Source organism: Mesoplodon mirus (genome assembly GCF_964341445.2).
Source record: "Mesoplodon mirus genome assembly, chromosome: 3".
NCBI lineage: Eukaryota > Metazoa > Chordata > Mammalia > Artiodactyla > Ziphiidae > Mesoplodon > Mesoplodon mirus.
In genome coordinates, this window is record NC_138978.1 from 156779240 (window position 1) to 156801226 (window position 21987).

Consider the following 21987-nt stretch of genomic DNA (forward strand, 5'->3'; position numbering starts at 1 on the left):
GTCCAGAAGGGGATGCTAGAAGCTTAGTAATTTGTTCAAGTCAGACACAGTGTTTTCTTATTACTTGTTTGAAATGCTGGGAATACCAAGAATATCAGATACAGATATACACACAGACACATATTCTTAAAACATAAATTGATTTCTGATTATTGTTTTTAGAACTATCTGTAATATCATTTTCCTTCTTTGGACAAATTCATTAGAATGACGGCAAGTGACATTTTTAAAGTGATTGAAAAATCTGCTCTAGTAGCTCTTGTTAAGTTCACCTTCTAGGCTTGGAAAACTGACAAGTAAAACAACACCCACACACACAATTATGACCAATAATAATTTTAAACATATCCACTGAGACATTCTCATTGTCATCAAACGTGTTTTCTCTGCACACTAAAGTATGAAAAAAATGAGAAACTTTATTAAATATCAAGTTCATGAGGTTTAACCTGATTTGCATAATTCTATTGGGTAATGAGCCTATCTGGGTAAGTAAAGTTTGCATTTAAAGCAATGCAGCATTTTAATTTTATCTACTAAATATATCTTTATGAATTGTACTAAATGCTTGATTCTGTGAATATTGGGCCATTTAACCTTCCTTGTTGACCACACAGAAATTGTTCCATTAAATCTCAAAGGTTCCACCTTTGAGATTTCTTTTCTCATTAAATTTATTTTCTTAATGTTTGCTGAAATCTCATTTAATTGGGATAAAAATCATCTCAGGATTGGTTTTTGGTGCAGGAGAGAGAGGGAGGAGGATAAAGAGAGGTGGAGAAAAATGTAAATAATATTGGATCCTATACCCATCTTCTAGGGATGTTCTTCACCCAGTTCACCCTCACGAACATCAGTTTCTGTGCTTGGCAGCAACACAGTGATGCTTTCGGAGCACACTCAAGTGTGTTTAGGGATACTTTCACTGTATTAAATTATCCCAGACCTATGTACCCTTCTGCTTGGCGTGCCCTGTCTCCATCCTTGCTGTTAGTTGTCACTTTGCCCTGTAGCCAGTGTGTCTGTACCGATTGGCTTCTCTCCGCCTTTCCACACCTTTGATATGTTTCATTTTCTTCCAACAGCAGCCTAGGAAAAACTGAAGGCTACCAGGGGAAAACCACAGATGCAAGCTTCCTCTCTATTGCCCTAATTTCACTCACAATGTCAAATTAGTATACTCTAGAAGGGCAACATCTCCTCTCCTATGGAATAGAGATGAGGATTTGGTTCTCGTCTGCTCTGCCTGCTCTGTTCATGACATTTTCACAGAGCTGTGGCTTTTTTTCTGGATGTGGATCAAAAGTCTGACCATTAGATAAGAATTATTGCATTTGCTTTTGGAGATCGTGGCCATCTGATAATTGCTCTGGATCTTTTCTACCTTTTTCTAGCTGTCCAACTAGAGATTCCATTGCCCAGCTCCCCCTTCAGTTGTGTGTGACAAGGTGACTACATTTTCTCCAGTGAAGTGTCAGTAGATGGATATGTACAACTTCCACTCTGCTTTCCTAACAGGAAATTGCTTGACCTAAAAGTCCTCTATTCCCCCTTCTCACGGAAGGCTACGTGGCACATATGCATGGTTTAATTGAGCTTCCCAGTGATCTGATGAGATAATTATTATAATTAAACCCATTTTATCTTTGAGATAGTTGAGACACAGAAGATTAAGTAATCTGCTTAAGATGGAAAAACTAGAAACCCAGTAAATGGTAAAGTTAGTATTTTAACCCAGGCCCATCTGGCTACAAAGCCCAAGATGTTAACGAATTCTATGGCCCATATGCTCTCATATCCAGGGTTAATAACTGCTTACTTTGCACTCCTATATAGCTTTATTTGTAATCTATAAGGCATTTCATACTTGTCAATATCCATTTTCCCACTAAGTCATAAGCTTCTGAAGGTTCCAGAGTGATTACATCTTGCTCATTTTGTAGCCTTTTTCACAGCTAGTGTAGATTCTTTTTGTACTTGATTGATACTCTATATCTGCTTGTTGAATTTAACTCAAGTTTATTGTCTTTCTTCTAATGGCTACTTTGCCATCATATTTCTGTTTTCTAACTGTTACCACTATAGCATTGTGATCACTCCACTCTACCGCGCTTGGATTCCAGATGTCAAGGAAGCATATTATATGACAGCTCAGAAAAAATCACTACAAATTTATTTTCCAGGAGCCAACAACATGAGTAATTTCCACATAACTATTTAAGTGAGTGAAAGTGAATCAGGGTGCTTTAATAACTCAGTGTGACAAATACTTGGGATTGGGAAATTCAAAGTTTGGGTGTGGATGAAGGACCACACATACGTGGGACAGAAGGTAAGTCTCCCAAGAGATACCGTGGAGGACATTTCATTGAGTCATTCCAAAGCAGGAATGCCAGGCTCTTCAAAGATACTGAGCATAATGCAGTTTTGGCTGATTGTACAACATTGCATAATAATCCTTGTAAAATCCCTTTGTCTGCCATGGTAGCTAGTTTCTGTCAAAAGAATTAAGAAGCAGGACATTTGTGATGAATTGCCCCAATGAAGCTTTTATTAAGCTTGATATGGAAAACACAATCAGAAGCTGAAAATAAAGCTCAACATTTTTTCTCTCTTGACCCTTTTTGCTGATCCCTTATGAAACCCAGCACCAGAGGATCTTTACGTCTCTGGTGGCTCCATAGATGTTGGTTGAATGAATTTATGAATAAATGTTACAGCTAATATTAGCACCTGTCCTACCTCTCCCTTGGACTGGGAAGGAGAGTCTTGGCTTCTTTGTATGTGTCAACTAGTCTGCAAGAGTGAAGGGATGGAGAGGGAGAGGAGAAGAATGGTTATTTATTTATCCTTCTATTCGTACTCTGCTCTTTCCACAAGGGAAACATTTATGGCAGGGGTGTTGGTGGAGGCCAGATCTTTTTGTTCCCTCAAGCCCTCCTTGAAGTAGTATCATGAGGAGCTGTGCCCTTTATGGAGGTGAACTCGAGGTCAGTGTCCTCCAGAGTGCGGTCAGGCTTTGGCCAACACTCCCACCAACTCCCATCCACATTTATGGAGTACCAAATAGATGCCAGGCACTTATTCTTCTTAAAGCAAAACAAACATAAACAAAAACAAAACAAGACAAATAAAAAAGTCGGTTTTATTATTCTCTTTACAAGTAAGGAAATCAAGTACTAGCATTTCAGTAGCTTTTCCTGTGATTGGAAGGATCAGGATTCCAGCCTACATTTGTCTAAAAATTATAGAAGTAGACTTCTTTTCATATTACATTCCAAGTTCTAACACTGAACCACTGTAAGGACCCAAAGAAGCTTTGGGTCTTTAAAAAATTATTCCAGTTTAAAAGATAGATGTGGGGGCTTCCCTGGTGGCGCAGTGGTTGAGAGTCCGCCTGCCGATGCAGGGGACACGGGTTCGTGCCCCGGTCTGGGAAGATCCCACATGCCGCGGAGCGGCTGGGCCCGTGAGCCAAGGCCACTGAGCCTGCGCGTCCGGAGCCTGTGCTCCGCAACAGGAGAGGCCACAACAGTGAGAGGCCTGTGTACCGCAAAAAAAAAAAAAAAAAAAAAGATAGATGTGGCTTCCTCCTTCATAGATGGGCTGTCATCATAGATGACATCATAGGTGATGAATTCAGTAGAAAATGACAACTAAGTCTCAGCTTTTGATGTACTTTTTAATTTAATTATAAAAATATTTTAATTAATAAAAGAAAAAACATTCACGTACAATTTTACCACCAATAATACAACTATTTACATGCTTACATATGCTCTTCAAGAATTTGTCCCTATGCCATTAAAATTTTTTAAATGTATTCAAAATCAATAATAAATTTTTTTTTTTTCTGTACGCAGGCCTCTCACTGTCGTGGCCTCTCCCATTGTGGAGCACAGGCTCCGGATGCGCAGGCTCAGTGGCCTTGGCTCACGGGCCCAGCCGCTCTGCGGCACGTGGGATCTTCCCAGACCGGGGCATGAACCCGTGTCCCCTGCGTCGGCAGGCGGACTCTCAACTTCTGTGCCACCAGGGAAGCCCAAAATCAATAATAATTTTTATTCTTATGTTTTAACTTATTGAATTAGCAAACACATTTATATTTTCTTCATAATTGTCATGTTAATTCTTCTATAATACTCCAGGTACTTGAGGTATCATAATTTAATTTTACTGAACTATTTCTGTTATAAGACTTTTAGGCTATTTTGTAATAAAAATGTATATTTAGCTTTTTTCTTCTATTAAAGACAACTTGGGGGCTCTATATAGAAAATATAGATAACTTGAATGTTTTTGTATTTTTGGAGGTTAGAAGCAGTCATAGAAACAGCCTAAGCTTCAGCTGCGTAAACTTAAACTTTGGATCCCAAAGAAAAATTTTATATTATGCAGCCTATAGTTAACTCTTCCCCAAAAACTTTTTTGTAATGTATTATGGAGTCTCCTCTCTCAGTGACCAGTGTACAATTCTAGTCTGTTTAAAAGAGATAGCCTCTCCTTGTCCTAATTTCTATAAACTTCCTGACCCTATATATTGATATCATACTTCTTAGGGTGTATTTTTCCTTAAATCTGTCTGACTAACTATAAAAATGAAATTGAGCATGCCTCCATAATGAAATTGAACTTAGTAAATATCAGTGGTATATCCTTATGGTTAATCTTCCTATTTCATCTTCACAATTATTATTTTAAATGACAATATTTTATTTTAATCTTAACTATACTTTGTTACTGACCTCTATACGAGTTGTTTCAAGTTCCTTTGGTTATGAGTCATGCTGCAATAAACTCCTTTTTTCATGTAGTTTATATTGAATCTTACCTTTAAAATAAATTGTTGGGAGTAGTAACATCTTTATGACTCTTGATAACTATTGTCAAATTATCTTGCCATCTATTGTAAATTCATCAAAGAAAGGAAATTGTCTCATACACATTTGTATCCCCAGCACCAGCAAAGAAGTTGCACATAAGATGTGTTTCATGAAATATCAAGTTGAGTTTGGTGAAACTGTAGAAGTATCATCAGTATAACAGGCATTTTAAAAATTCTTTTTTCCCATCCCAACAAGGCAAGTGACTTGGTACTTAGATACACTCCTGTTTATTCTTCCGTATGACAGCATGCATTTGAAGAAATGAGACAAATGATGGATGTGACCCAGTAAGGTAAGGAACAGTTCTGGGAAGCAAGTGACTTCTGAAGGAAACTTCCATTGAATGACCCCAGAACTCAGAAAACTTAACAATCAGCCCTCCACAGCATTGAAAACAGAAACTGCTTTCTTCTTTGGTTCTTTTCCTTTCTTTCCTTTTTTTTCTCATCTTAAAAGTATATGGTCAGATATGAAAGTTAGCTGATGAATGCTGAAGGTCAAAGTTGAGGCGAGCAGCCAAAAACTAATATCTTTCCCGTCACCTTTTATCTCTTCCATGCTTCCTGTAGAAAAGGAATGTGGGAGACTTAAGGAGAAAAGAAGTAAAAGGCCAAAAACGATAAACTTAGACGTAAATAGTTGACACAGTCTTGCACAGAACCATCTATCCTGATATAGTAGAAGGCAGGTAGGAATACCAGTGGGGGAAAAAAGCAGAGCAATTTATCTGAATGCCAGTAAAACTAAAATTGGGATTGTTTAAAACTTTTGAGAAACCAATTGAACTATTTTGTGGCTCTGTTTTTGGATCTAAAAAATTAGTTTGACACAGGAAAGTCAAGAAACTACAGAGTGTGTAATGCAATGCATCTGGAAAATTACATTTTAAAACAACAACTCAAATTGCACTCCGATGTTGCTTTCCTGAGAGAGACTGGTTGGTTGAAATAAGATTTTTTAAAAAATATTTATTTATTTAGGCTGCGCCAGGTCTTAGTTGCGGCACATGGGATCTTCATTGCAGCATGCAAGGTCTTTAGTTGCGGTATGTGGAATCTAGTTCCCTGACCAGGGATTGAACCCAGGCCCCCTGCATTGGTAGAACATAGTCTTAGCCACTGGAGTACCAGGGAAGTCCCGAAATAAGATTTTAATAAACACTTAGCAAAGTAAAAGCTGGTCAGCACCCAGGCACTCTGCATAGTAAAGAAAGGTAGAAGGAAGCAGAGGGAGTGAGTGCTGGGTTGGAGGGAAAAGGGAGAGAGAGGAAAGTATCTCCAATGGGAAATTTTAAAAAACAGCTACCGACTAATGAAGACTTATTGTCATGTGCTGTGTGGTGTGCAATGTCACTCCTCCTTTCCCTGTTCCTTACACAATCTGTAACAAATCCCACAATGTTCACAAAAACTTTTGATATCAGTGGATTTGTTGACCATAGTCATGGTTGGCACTGGGTAAAACCAGAAGCTACATGTGGACTACTCTCATATTTGACCTCTAAAAAAACTGAAAAATGAGATGATGTCTAGTACGTAAAATATTAGGAAAAGGCACCTCCTCATCAGAGCTGCTTTCAGAGGCTTCAGAGGCTGAGAGTCACGAGGAGGGGTATGGGTTGACAGCATGAATAGCTCCAATGAATTAAAGAATAGTTAGAGCTAATCAAAGTGTTTGAGAGAACATATCTGACCTGAAGACTGACATGGAGCACAGTGGGGCAGATCCCTGCCATCTTCCCTGGGGCCTCTGTCAGACACAGAGTCCTGGTGGGGCTAATTCTTGTTTCATGTGGGAATTCCAGAGTCCTGGGCTGAGGTGTCTAGGACAGGAAAGATAACAGTGTGGTTTTTTGTTTATATTTTATCATTGAACAATAGTGAATCATGATATAAAGAATACATTTCAAAAACAAGTGAAAGTTTTCAAATATAGAATGGAAAAGGTAAGAGTAGCTCTTTGCTCTTCATGGATTATGGCCAGTTCCTTCTTCCTTGATGGTAATTCTTATAAGTGATGCACTGTTATAAACCGCAATGAAGTCTGACAGCCAGAGTGACTCACTGATGGGTTAATGGGAAATTAGTCAACAAACTACAGCAACTTTTGGGTAATGGGTCACATTATATCTTCTGATTTGAGCTGCTATTTCTCTCCCTTTGCTCTTGGAATTTCACCTGTTCATCCTTTTCTCTTTCATTGCATCAAGGAAACTTGGGTTCAACAATAATTACAGGAAACCAGCCTATGAATCAAAGACTCAATGGGAGTGACCTAATCGCTAGTCCAAGCTTCCTGCCATTGGCAACACTCCCAACCCTTCACTCCTTCAAAAGATTTCTCTTTGGAAGCTGCTAGTGCTAATTATTTTCAGCTGTTGCTGAGCTTTCTGTGACAACCAACGTGTTCACCCTAGGAGTCCGACAGACTGACCGGCATGTGTGGGGTTATTGACTGAATCTCATGAAAACTAAAGGAAGGGGGAGTATAAAAGTTATGTAGGAAAAATCTTTAGAAAAATCTCAGTAGAAAAGTATATTTTCCCTAAGAGCAGTCAATTTCAGAACTGCTAGTGTTAGTGAAGAAGTATCAGCAGAGAATTGTAGAACATAATAAAAAGGAATGATCAATGAGGGGGTTTAAAGAAGGAAAGAATTAGTCATTACTTGTGACTTGGATCTGGGAATACAATTGCTCTCCAGGGTGCAGGTTGGAGGTGGGTTGACAACCCAGCCCCTCTGAACATCCAGGAACAACAGCAGTCAGGGGATATTTTAGATGTGGTAGCAACCTGGGGATAAGCATGGGACAGAGCTGACCAAGGAAAGGAGGTGAGGACACACTGAGGCCTGATGAGGTGGAGTGCCATCGGGTGGACACCTGACCAGACACCCTGGAATACTTATCACTTACAGCCTTCCTCAACAGACAAAAGTGCTGTGTTTGGAGAACTGGGAAGTCAGGAGTGGTATCTTTCTTTTCTCCTTGATACTTTATGAGGCTGGTGCCTCAAAATATCCTGTTTTAATTAATAAATTTTCCATTATTCATAATGGCAACGGCAATAGCAACAGAATTATTGCAGGTGCGGTGAATGTGCAGCACCAGAAAAATTCAGATGTGCTGGAGTTGAGTGTTTGAACAAAGGCACTTTGGTTTAACATTCAGGCAGAGGGGCAGGGTTCCTAAGGCAGTACAAGAGGTGTGGTACCACTAAAAGTCATCTAATGAAAAATATATAAAGAAATAAATTTTTATAACATTGATGAGTTATATTTTTTAAAACCTATGTATTTTCAAAAATGTAAATTTTATAGTTCACGTCAAGATAGCTGAGGCAAGTCTATTCCATTTAGAGAGCAGATGTTAGAGTTAAATCATTCTTCCTAGTCAGGCCTTGTACGGTCCATAGGGAATTAGCAAATAATATCCTGAAATAACTAACTGATGCACAGAGAAATTTACATTTTTTTCCCCAAAAGTTAAGTTGCATTAAGTAGGTAGCCTTCTATAAAATGCAGAGACAATATACTATCTCATCCTTGGCTTTTAGAGCTTAGAGTCAGAGAGCTGGAGGGCAACTCTTTTATACCACACATCAGTTTGCATCCTGGGTCTCTCTTGGCTTTCTAATTATGTTACTGAGTGCAACCTCACTCTGCTCACTCCACAACAGGCCAATGAATCGGAGACAAGGTGCTGAGGCAAGGAATATGACTTTATTGGGAAAGCCAGCAGACTGAGAAGATGGCAGACTAGTGTCTCCGAAAAACCATCTTATCGGGGTTTGGATGCCAGTTTCTTTTATAGAACAGAGACGGGAAGGAGGTGAGGAAGTAAAGTAAAATGGCCATAAATTTTGCAAATATCCCCTGGAATGGCCAGCCTCGGGGCGGGGTGGGGGTGGGGGATGTGAAAATTTCTTCTTTCTTGCAGCCATTCACAGGCGGACAGGGTCCGGATGTTTCCCTGAACAAAAGCACTTTGGTTTAACATCCAGGCAGAGGGGCAGGGTTCCCTGATGCAGGCCATTAGTATAGACAGTATCCTTTAGTGAACAAAAGCAACAGGAAGCAAAAGTTAAAGAAACAGATCCAACATGGAGTCAGATTTGGCTCATCCCTGTTATAATTATGCTAACTTTTGAATCTAATATTTTCTCCCATTAAGAGATGCCCCCCTCTCCTCCCCTCAGGCATCAATGTCCTGAGGCTGTGGCTTTCTATCAAAGTCATCCTATCAAAAGCAAGCCTTTGGAAAGGAAATGAATAAATTCAACAATGAAGCTGATGAAGATTTAAGTGTTACCTCTCTCAGTTGAATTTGAATTTTTTTAAAAAATCACAAAATCCCTTGAAAAATATCTGTAAAGAAATTTCTCAGATGAAATCATTATAAGGAGTCACAATTTTATTGCAAGCCTGCTACAAGGGAAAAGTTCTCTGAGAAAACCAAGTGAATGATTTATCGCCTGGTAGAGACATTTAATAGTAAAGTTGAGAGCTTAAACTCTTATACTTAGATAAGAAAATGAAGGACTATAGTCTAAGATCATTTGACTCTTTGAGAGTTTCTCCCAGGGCTGAGAGACAAAAGGTGGGGTTCACAGAAGTGGCTTTTAAACTCATTAAAATCTACCAAGTAGAATTCTAATTTCTTCTCAGAAAGAGCAGCTAATTACATCAGCTATATCAATAAAATCTGCCCCAGCTCAGGACTGGGACTATTTTCTCTCTTATATGTGACCTGGATATTTTTTTCATACTTCTCCTTGACTTGTTTTTAGACATTAACAAATGTTTAATTAAAGAAAACTGTATTTTTCTAAAAAGAATGGAAACTCATAACTGCAATTACAGTGTCAAGCTTTATCAAAGCTGCTTTGAGTGATTTAATAAGCAAAGCTTCATACCTTGATTTTTTCTTTTTTGGCCACGCTGCACAACCTGCAGGGTCTTAGTTCCCTGACCAGGGAGTGAACCCTCAGAAGTGAAAGAGTGGAGTCCTAACCACTGAACTGCCAAGGAATTCCCTACACCTTGATTTTAAACTTTGGGAAAAGGAACCATGTCTAGCTTCTAACCAATTTATCATTAAGCAGAGAGCTAGGAGCCCAGTTGAGTAGGTTTCTGATTATTAGGGCTGTTAACTTATATAATCATAAAACAAGGCACAGGAATATGAAGTTTGGAGGCAAATCCAGTTATAATAGAAAACTTTATAAATTTAAATAAATGTAAGTATACTATGTGGTACCTAATATGTAAGCATATTTAGCAAAAATAGAATAAAGAAAATATTAACACAAGATGAGATACAATAGATAAGATATTTGTTTTGTTCCACATAAGCTTTAAAAAGGTATTCTGCTATACTGTGAACTAACAGGGAAACATGAACTCATAATCTAATTGTTGAGCTTCAAAAGCTTTTGAAAAGCTGTTGAAAACTGCCCCTGTTGATAGGAGAATACTATATGAAAATTCCTATAAAAAATGTAACTCAAATCTAGGCTCTTACCAATCACTAGTTGTGTAAACTTGGGTGACAATGCTGCCTAATTTGGAGGGATGTTGTAATGCTCCACATGAGTTAATGCATATAAAGCACTTAGAATAATACTAACTACATAGTGAACACTCAATGAAAGTTACCTTTCAATATCACTGCTGTTTTTATTTCATGAGTTTTAAGAACTACTCAATGTGATACCAAAGTCCATGGTAAAAAAAAGGCTGTCTTCTGAGATTTAACAGATTATCCTATGAAAAAGTATGCGATTTTTCGATAGAAAGTGGGTTTACAGTAGAGAAGGAAAAATATAGGTTGGAATCAGAGGAGTTCATGGGTACATTGTACAGTTTTGTCACAGAATCTCATCTAGACTCTCCCTATTCTTGAACCCCATGCAAACCCCCAACCCCCATCAACTGCCTGGGTCAAATATGAAGCTCTACTCCTTCAATGTTTTATTCACAAAAAATACAATCTATGCGTAGAGCATTTTTATAAATTTGTGAACTTCCATGACAAATTCACAGGAAGTCAAAGAGGGATTTGTGTTCAGTAACTCCTACCAACTCACTGGTTCTCTTCTCCATTCTGCCTATATTCCAAAATATTTTATGAAATGACTATGACGATAAATTATTAGGATCCGTGTAAGATCAAATAACCCTTTACTATTCATACTGATAACTAGAAAGTTTAAGGCTAAATTTATGGCTTATTATAACAAGAGTCTCTTGAGTCACATAATTGTTTCTGTAAAGTAGCATGTAATTCCACTGCTTCAGTGAATTCTCTGCTACAAAATTTTTAAAAAGACATAGGAGATACGTTAAAATAGGTTTTGTAAATACCACTCATTTTCTTGTCTGCCATATTAAATTAATATGAACAATAAACAATTTATGAGAAAGCAAATATATTCAGTTGTTTATGATATGTATCTAAAAGTCATGACGATATCCAGTTAATATCCAAATGACCATCTACAACCAGAGCTGGGAAGGGAAAACTATGGCAACGACTGTCACAAAAAAAAATACTGGAATAAATCAGAAATATAGAGCCAGTTAATTTTAGTCTTCACATGGAAATTAAGGAAGAGAAACTGGGCACAGAGCTGGATTGTATTTATCTGCATCATTTACAGTTAGGTGGAGCCACGTGGCTGTAATGGATCATGGGCAGAAGTGAAATATACCTTTCATTTGGCCCAACGCTGAACACTCCAAGGCTCTCGACGATGGCAAGCTACCACGTGGAAGAAGCCTGGATCCTTGAATGACGACTGTGGATTGGAGGTCCCCCTCTCCTATTCCCTACATTAGATTGTACCATGAAGAAGAAATAAACTTAATTGTGTTACAGAGACTTGGGAGGTTGGGTTTTTGTTTTGTTTGTTGTATAGCACTTAGCATAGACTGACTAATACAGAAATATTAAAAAACTAGTAAAATGTAAACTGATTTTTCTTCCAGTGAAGTAGAACACACCCTTCAGATGAAACTGAAAGACCTTCCCATATCTGGTGAGTAATTTTATGAAGTGCCCCTGGCAACTGATAAAAAGAGACCGAATGGAAAATCCCTTGTATCAAATTGTGAGCTGTGTCAGGCCTTTCCAGCTTGGCCCCTCACATCAATCCTGAACTTCTCCAGGTTGGAAACCTCAAAATACTGTGGTGAGCCATTTAAATTACACCATTCCTAACTTTTTTTTTCTTTTTTTAGATTCCATATATATGCATTAGCATATGGTATTTGTTTTTCTCTTTCTGACTTACCTCACTCTGTATGACAGACTCTAGGTCCATCCACCTCACTACAAATAACTCAGTTTCATTTCTTTTTATGGCTGAGTAATACTGCATTGTATATATGTGCCATGTCTTCTTTATCCATTCCTCTGTTGATGGACACTTAGGCTGATCCACTTTGTTATAAAGCAGAAACTAACACACCATTGTTAAGCAATTATACTCCAATAAAGATGCTGAAAAAAATGAAATAAAAAATAAATTACACCATTCCACAGTGCATTACGTTTTTTTCCTCTTGACACTTTAAAACACTCTGCTGTGTTGTTTGGATGGTTTCTGAGGAGGAGTCAGCTATAATTCTTATCTTTTTTTCATAAGGTTTCCCCACCCGCCCTGCTTCTTTCAGGATAAAAAAAAAAAAACAAACCAATATGCCTAGGAGTCGTTAGTGGGGGTACTTATCCTGCTTGGCCTTCTATGAGCTTTCTGAATCTTCAGTTTGGTGTCTGAAATTAAGTTGGGAAAATTCTTGAAACTGAGCAGAACCCTGTGGGATCCTTCTAGACACAAAAGCCTTTCTGCATACCCTGCTGTTTGTAGGAAAACAGCTTCATCCTCCTAGACCTTTTCTGGGTTTCAAAGAGCAGATTCAAACAAGTACTAATTAGGGAAGTGACGGGATACAGAAACAAAGGGAAGGCAGTCAAGAAACAGCAGGGCAGAGATGGGGCAGCACCCCGATTCCTCCTCGGTGGTGTGCATAGTCATCTGGTATATATCTCGGAGTTCTTCTGCAGGTGCTGGGGCCCCCACCCAGGTGGAGGATGGTAACTTCAGGCTGAGCATTTGGCCTCACTGTGCATCGTGCACACAAAGTTGGGTTCAACAACATTCTCAGTCACTATTGTTTCAAATTTTTCTTCTGTTCCTTTCTCTCTTTCTTCTCCTCCTGGTATTCCCACTATATATATGCTACATCTTTTGTAGTTATTTTATAGTCCTATTCTGTTTTTCTCAGTCTTTATTCTTTTCCCTTTTTGGTTTTTGAGGATTGCATCGATACATCCTTGAGCTCAGAGATTCTTTCTTTAGCCATATCCAGGCTACTAATAAGCCCATCAAAGGCATTCTTCATGTTTGTTACAGTATTTTTAAATCTCTAACACTTCTTTTTGGTTCTTTCTTAGGATTTCCTTTTCTCTGCTTAAATTGCACATCTATTTTTCCCTGCTGCCTGCTTTATGCACTTAGTATATTAATCATAGCTGTCTTAAATCCCTGGTCTGATATTCCAACCATATCTGGTTCTGCTTGCTCTGTATCTTCAAACTGTGTTTTTTGCTTTTTTACTATATCTTGCAATTTTTGCTTATACCCAGACATGATGTACTTGGTAAAAGAAACTGCTCTAGGGCTTCCCTGGTGGCACAGTGGTTGGGAGTCTGCCTGCCAATGCAGGGGACACGGGTTCGTGCCCTGGTCCGGGAGGATCCTGCATGCTGCGGAGCGGCTGGGCCCATGAGCCGTGGCCGCTGGGCCTGCACGTCCGGAGCCTGTGCTCTGCAACGGGAGAGGCCACAACAATGAGAGGCCCTCGTACCGCAAAAAAAAAAAAAAAGCAACTGCTGTAAATAAGCCTTTACTAATGAGATGGTGAGGTATGGGGGCAGGGGAAGCATTCTGTAGTCCTGTGATTAGGTCTCAGTGTTTCAGTGAGCCTACACCTCTTGACTGTGAACTTCACAAGTGTTACTCTGATTCACCTCCTCTCCTGCACCCTCCATCACCTCCCCTCCCCTACACTTATGTGAAACCGGAAGGCTAGAGTGGGCTGGAGCTGGGTATTTCCCTTCCCCTGGCTCAATTAGCCTCTGATAAAACCCCAGCAGGTTAAATATGGTTAATTAGTTTCTCCTGACCTTCTCCTAAGGGCAGACCTTGTTAAGAAGAGCTAGAGTGCTCTAGTGTTTTTCAAAATGGTTCCTTTTCCCTTCCCACTGCTGGAAACAAGAGGATATTTTTCTCCAGTACTCACTGTGAGAACCTGGTCAAGCTCCTGGAGGTGAAAGTCCCCAAAATGTGGTGGTGGCCCCCTATAATTGGATCCCCCTGGAGTTTTTCACTCTCAGACTTGTCAAATCTGAGCCTCCAGCAATTTATCAATTACTGTTCTGGTTTTCCTTGCAGGGTATTTCTTCCCACTGAGGTTTCAGTTTGCAGGTTTCTGCTCTGGTAAGTTGCGATGCTCTGTGTTCCCCAAATTTAGGGGTAGCCTTTGCCTTGTGGCCTCACTTCCCTTATGGATCTAAGAAGAGTTGTTGATTTTTCAGTCTCCTTAGCTTTTTACTTGTTAGGGTGACTCCAAGCTCCTTACACACATACCTTGAAACCAGAAATCCCATTACATTTTAAAAAAAAGTATTAATCACCATTATTTTTGTGAGGATATGGAGGATATTTACTTGCCATAAATCCCTGGATTCAGAGGCAAAGCCAGTTTCTAACAGGAAGGGAAAGAAGCCTGGAGACAGAGTTGTATATTAGTTTTCTAAGCAGAAAAATCTTCCCAAAGACAATCTCCTTTGGTCTCCATCTTTGAATATATCATGTAAATAACAGAGCTTTCCATAGGACCCAGCAAGTTGGGATGATCTCTGTTCTCTTTGGGACAGTCTAGTCAGAAGGACCCTCTGACAGAGGTTCCAAAAACAGAACCATGCCTCTTTGTCCTCAGGATAATGTACAAAAACTCAGTATAGAATATGAGTCCTTCATGTGCTGGCTTTTGTTTACCTTCCAGCCTGACCTCTGTCCACTGCCCACATCATTCTATATGGACCATACTGAACATTTTATAGTTTCTTCATTTACCCATGTTCTTTCTCAATTCCATTTTTTTGGTACATGTTGTTTTCCTTCTCAGAGCTGGTAAAAAAAATCTTTCTAACTTTCCCCATGACTGCTGAGTTGGACAGAGATTCAAGGAGGCAGCTGGTTGTAATGAAAGAAATGGCAATCTGAGGAGATTCAAAGAAATATGGTTAGAAATTCTAACCTTTTTAGTCTCCACTTAGATTTTTTTTTTACGTGAAAGATGTCAGGGAGGAAGAACCTCTAGGTTTCTCTGACTGGTGTAAGAATTAAATTGACATGAGATAAATTAACAGGAGAAAGTAAAACAAAAGTTGAATAACCTGTGTACATGGGAGGGACCCAGGAGAACTGAGTAACTCGTCAAAAAATACCATCCCCAGCCAAATATAAAAGAGGATGTTGGTGTCTTTTTTTTTTTTTTTTTTGGTACTTGGGCCTCTCACTGCCGCGGCCTCTTCCTCAGCGGAGCACAGCCTCCTGACGAGCAGGCTCCGCGCGCGCAGGCTCCAGACGCGCAGGCTCAGCGGCCATGGCTGACGGGCCCAGCTGCTCCGCGGCAAATGGAGTCTTCCCGGACCATGGCTCGAACCCGTGTCCCCTGCTTTGACAGCCGTATTCTTAACCATTGCACCACCAGGGAAGTCCCATAAAGCTTTTTTTTCTTCTTCTTTTTTTTTTTTTCTGTACACGGGCCTCTCACCGTTGTGGCCTCTCCCGTTGCGGAGCACAGGCTCCGGATGCGCAGGCTCAGCGGCCATGGCTCACGGGCCCAGCCGTTCCGCGGCATGTGGGATCCTCCCGGACCGGGGCACAAACCCACGTCACCTGCATCGGCAGGCGGACTCCCAACCACCGCACCACCAGGGAAGCCCGAAAATTCTATTTTTAAACTAAATTTATCAGGGGAAAGCGTGAACGCAGTCCCCCACTACCACAAATTATGCAGTCAAGTTTCCCACATTTGGGGAAATCGCAGGGGTCAGCACATCCGGAGTGCAATGGATAAGCCTCGCCCTGGGAAAACCACCTTCGTGATCATGGTATCTTCTCTGCCAGGTAAGTATTGGCATCTTTTAAAATTCCATATATATGCATTAGCATATGATATTTGTTTTTCTCTTTCAGACTTCGCTCTGTATGACATATTCTAGGTCCATCCACCTCACTACAAATAACTCAATTTTGTTTCTTTTTATGGCTGAGTAATATTCCATTGTGTATATGTGTCACATCTTCTTTATCCATTCATCTGTTGATGGACACTTAGGTTACTTCCATGTCCTGGATATTATAAATAGTGCTGCAATGAACATTGTGGTACATGACTCTGTTTGAATTATGGTTTTCTCTGGGTATATGCCCAGTAGTGTTGTTGCTGGGTTGTATGGTAGTTCTATCTTTAGTTTCTTAAGGAGCCTCCATACTGTTCTCCATAGTGGCTGTATCAAGTTACATTCCCACCAAGAGTGCAGGAGGGTTCACTTTACACCACACCCTCTCCAGCATTTACTGTTTCTAGAGTTTTTGATGATGGCCATTCTGACTGGTGTGAGGTGATACCTCATTGTAGTTTTGATTTGCATTTCTCTAATAATTAGTGATGTTGAGCATCTTTTCATGTGCCTCTTGGCCATCTGTATGCCTTCTTTGATGAAATGTCTATTTAGGTCTTCCGCTCATTTTCTAAGATGCAGACATAGAGAATGGACATGAAGACACAGGGAGGGGGAAGGGTAAGCTGGGGCAAAGTGAGAGAGTGGCATGGACATATATACACTACCAAATGTCAAATAGCTAGCTAGTGGGAAGCAGCCGCATAGCACAGGGAGATCAGCTGGGTGTTTTACAATGACCTAGAGAGGTAGAATAGGGAGGGTGGGAGGGAGGTTCAAGAGGGAGGGGAGATGGGGACATATGTATGCATATAGCTGATTCACTTTGTTGTACAACAGAAACTAACATAGCATTGTGAAGCAATTATACTCCAATAAAGATGTATAAAAAAACAAGAAGTAGAGATTTAGGTATCCTGAAGGGTTCATCATATTCCATCAATTGCCTTTTGAAAACTTCAACCAGAATAAAGTTGCAAATTCTTGCTCTGATTTTGAAGGTCTTCTAATTTCTGACCACAAATTAGTATCTAGAAGTTACCGTATCAAAACAGGGCCCACACTCAAAAAAAAAAAAAAAAAAAAAGGATGTTGGAGTTAGTGGTTTAGGACTTTAAAGCAGAGGAAAGCAATTCACATAGAGATGGAAAAGGAAATGTTTGGTAAGCAAATGTTTGCTGGGCAAGGGAGAGACATAGCATAGGGAGATCAGCTCGGTTCTTTGTGACCAACTAGAGGGGTGGGATAGGGAGGGTGGGAGGGAGACACAAGAGGGAGACAATACGGGGATATATGTATACATATAGATGATTCACTTTGTTATACAGCAGGAACTAACACAACATTGTAAAGCAATTATACTCCAATAAAGATGTTTAAAAAAAATAAATAAAAGCAAGTAAAATAAAATGATTGTTAATAGAAAAAAACCCAAAGTATTTCTCAATCTTTCATCTTATTTCCAACTTATATTGTAAGTAGAGAAGAAAAAAACGTAGGCAGCTTTCTAAATTTGTCTATGCAATCTGGTTGCAAGTCATTTTGATAATGTTGTTCATCACATTCCTTTCTTCACTTCACCACTGTCTGGGACTGTTATTTGAATTGTTCCATAATTGCATGGTGTTTCTGCCTAATTGTTTTACTGGTACTTTGGGGATAAAAGGGATATAATTTTGTATACCTATGGCTCCTGCCACAGGGCAGACACAGTGGATGCTCAAAAAATATTTGCTAAGGTGTAAAGAATGCTAAAGGAAAAAACAGAACTTGGTCATTCTTTACACATAAGAATGAAAGAGAGAATACAAATTCACTTTTATTTATAGATTACGTCTAGAAAATGTAAAGCAGCTTGGTAAAAACACATGATAAAAAATATAATGTAGGGCTTCCCTGGTGGTGCAGTGGTTGAGAGTCCGCCTGCCGATGCAGGGGACACGGGTTCGTGCCCCGGTCCGGGAAGATCCCACATGCCGCGGAGCGGCTGGGCCCGTGAGCCATGGCCGCTGAGCCTGCGCGTCCGGAGCCTGTGCTCCGCAATGGGAGAGGCCACAACAGTGAGAGGCCCGCGTACCGCACACACACACACACACACACACAAAATATAATGTAAAGTAGAAGTAAGAGAGAAGGTTGATGCAAAGAAAAAACTAAGGTAGAGAAGAATAAGGCTAATGCACAAAATATGTATCTTGGTGATCTATACTTTTGCTGAGAACAGAAAGTAGAATTTTTTGTTTAATAGAGCACAGTTGTAATGCCAATAATGAAAGCAGAGTTGCTTATTTCTTCCAGATCATTTTGAGACTGAGGTTTCAAGCCTAGAGTGAAAGAGTATGTGTTTTTTTAAAAAGACGGTATGGCTATCACATTCTTCAATAATAAATTGCTTTCTTAATTTTAAACAGATGTTTAAAGGGCAAAGGGTGAATTTGATGTACAAAAATAAATAAATAAAAGAATATCATACAAAGAATGAGAGAGAATGTTCCACTCTTGACTTACTTTGGCCTTTTTAGAATATTGCTAAGAAACCCCATCTGTGCCAGCTTCTGAGTCTTTGCAACTTGACTCGCATCCTTGCTTTTCTTTTATGGAAAAAACAGTCTAAAACCAAACCCTCCTGCAGGGAGAGGTTGACAAGCCACGTGGGGTCCCTCTGGGAACCAGAGCAATTTACCATAGCCCATTACAGGCAGGCAGATGTGCTTACGTAAAGACCAATAGCAGCCGAGCAAGGCAAAAAAAGAGTGCAAATAAAAATAAAAATAATTAAAAATAGTTTTTATTGCAGTGCTTAAAGGAAAAACATATTTGGTCTCTGTACACTGAAGTTATACCTCCAGGAAAGCAACAAACTGCCCCCAAAGGCACTGTAATGCCCTGCATTAGTCCCCTGGGTTCCTGTGCTTTTATGTTTCCCTTACTATAGGCTACTCCAAGCCTTTAATATGCAGTTAATGTGCAGCATGACTTTCTAAAAGGGGAATGTTATATAAAGCACTTTCCAAACTATCTTGGAATATGGGGGGACTTTCCGTATTCCTCATGGACATTTTGTAGTTCTCAAATTTCAGCATGTATCAGAATCACCTGGAAGGCTTGTGAATCCAAAATACTGCCCACCCTGACTGGAGTTCCTGATTCAGCCAGTCTGTGGTGGGGCCCAGGAATCTGTATATCTAACAAGTGTGCAGGTGATACTGATGCTGCAGTGCTCATCCAGGGACCACTTCGGGGACAACTGGCCTAGGTATATGGTACTCGAGCCATTTTGGTTTAAATATATTTTCAGGGGTCCTTTGTATCTTTCAACTCCCAGCAAGAGTCAAACTAAAAATTAGCTCTTAGTTTGTTGGAATTTTTGTTGTTGTCATTAAACACAGTCAAGTATTTTCAAAAGTGTAGACCGAGAACTACTAATAATCCACTGAGGTTCTCCAGGGACACACAGGTTGTTTTATTACAGCATTGACGTGTATAGTACTCACGGTCTGTGCTTCTAACAGGACAGAAACTTTGACTTATGGTATTCCACTGATTCGTGTTTCATCCCATGGGTGATTCACTAAGAGAAACCTTAGTCTCCTTACAGATGATGGTGGAGATCTTTGTATCAGAAAGTATACATGGTACAGGTGTGTGTTTATTTGGCTTTGTTGTTTATTTTTGTTTTTCTTTTAAGCTTTTGGTCCCATTAAAAAAGTGTTTAGAAAAAAAAAACACTTCTAAGCACTTCCTGGAGGTGCTAAAGTTTCTTTGTGGCTGTGGTAGAAGATGGGAGATGGTAGATATATCAACAAAAACCTCTGAGAGCTGTGAATTCTGTGAATTAAGAACCAAACATAGTTTACAAACCAACTTTAGGTCAGAGGTATCTGCATAGATCATAGATAGTCCCTTTTTGTTCTAAGTGTCTAGGAATGCTTTCAGACCAAGTAACCCCATAGTAGCCTTTTAATTAAACATGTATCTGTTCACTCTAGTCTTGGGCTACAAGAGGGAAACCAAAACTGAAGTTCAGTATTTGTCATTATGCACGTGGTTATGAATAATAATCTAGGTTCATGGTTGTTATTCGAAAATCCCTGGAACCTGTCCTTAAGTATTCAGAATTGCTATCACTTTAGAATGGTAAAGAGCAAACACATTTCATAATATGTAACACCTGTAGCAGGGCCCAGGACAGCAGTTGATAAAGAAATGCAGTAATATTTCTGCAGGAAAATGTATGTATAGTTACACTAAGTGGCATAAAGAAAGACAATGAACAATTTTATAGTAGTTAGATTTTGCTATCAGATGGGTTTGTCATATTTTTACTTTAAAAAACAACTTTACTGACATATAATTCACATACTATAAATTCCATCATTTTAAAGTATACAGTTCAGAGGTTTCTAATATATTCGTAGAGCTGTGCAACCGTCACTACTCTCTAATTTTAGAATATATTCATCACTTCCCATTTCTCCCTCCCCTTTCCCCTGGCAACCACTAATCTACATTCAGTCCCTATGGATTTGCCTATTCTGCACACTTCAAATAATCAGAATTATACAATATGTGGCCTTTTGTGTCTGCCTTCTTTAACTTAGCATAATGTTTTTTGTTTGTTTGTTTGTTTGTTTTAACATCTTTATTGGAGTATAATTGCTTTACAGTGGTGTGTTAGTTTCTGCTTTATAACAAAGTGAATCAGTTATACATATACATATGTTCCCATATCTCTTCCCTCTTGCGTTTCCCTCCCTCCCACCCTCCCTATCCCACCCCTCTAGGTGGTCACAAGGCACTGAGCTGGTCTCCCTGTGCCATGCGGCTGCTTCCCACTAGCTATCTATTTTACGTTTGGTAGTGTATATATGTCCATGCCACTCTCTCACTTTGTCACAGCTTACCCTTCCCCCTCCCCATATCCTCAATTCCATTCTCTAGTAGGTCTGTGTCTTTATTCCCGTCTTACCCCTAGATTCTTCATGACCTTTTTTTTCCCCTTAGATTCCATATATATGTGTTAGCATACGGTATTTGTTTTTCTCTTTCTGACTTACTTCACTCTGTATGACAGACTCTATGTCCATCCACCTCATTACAAATAACTCAATTTCGTTTCTTTTTATGGCTGAGTAATATTCCATTGTATATATGTGCCACATCTTCTTTATCCATTCATCCGACGATGGACACTTAGGTTGCTTCCATCCCCTGGCTATTGTAAATAGAGCTGCAATGAACATTTTGATACATGACTCTTCTTGAATTATGGATTTCTAAGGGTATATCCCCAGTAGTGGGATTGCTGGGTTGTATGGTAGGTCTATTTTTAGATTTTTAAGGAAACTCCATACTGTTCTCCATAGTGGCTGTATCAATTTACATTCCCACCAACAGCGCAAGAGGGTTCCCTTTTCTCCACACCCTCTCCAGCATTTATTGTCTCTAGATTTTTTGATGATGGCTATTCTGATCGGTGTGAGATGATATCTAATTGTAGTTTGGATTAGCATTTCTACAATGATTAATGATGTTGAGCATTCTTTCATGTGTTTGTTGGAAATCTGTATATCTTCTTTGGAGAAATGTCTATTTAGTTCTTCTGCCCATTTTTGGATTGGGTTGTTTGTTTTTTTGTTATTGAGCTGCATGAGCTGCTTGTAAATTTTGGAGATTAATCCTTTGTCATTGGCTTCATTTGCAAATATTTTCTCCCATTCTGAGAGTTGTCTTTTGGTCTTGTTTATGGTTTCCTTTGCTGTGCAAAAGCTTTGAAGTTTCATTAGGTCCCATTTGTATATTTTTGTTTTTATTTCCATTTCTCTAGGAGGTGGGTCAAAAAGGATCT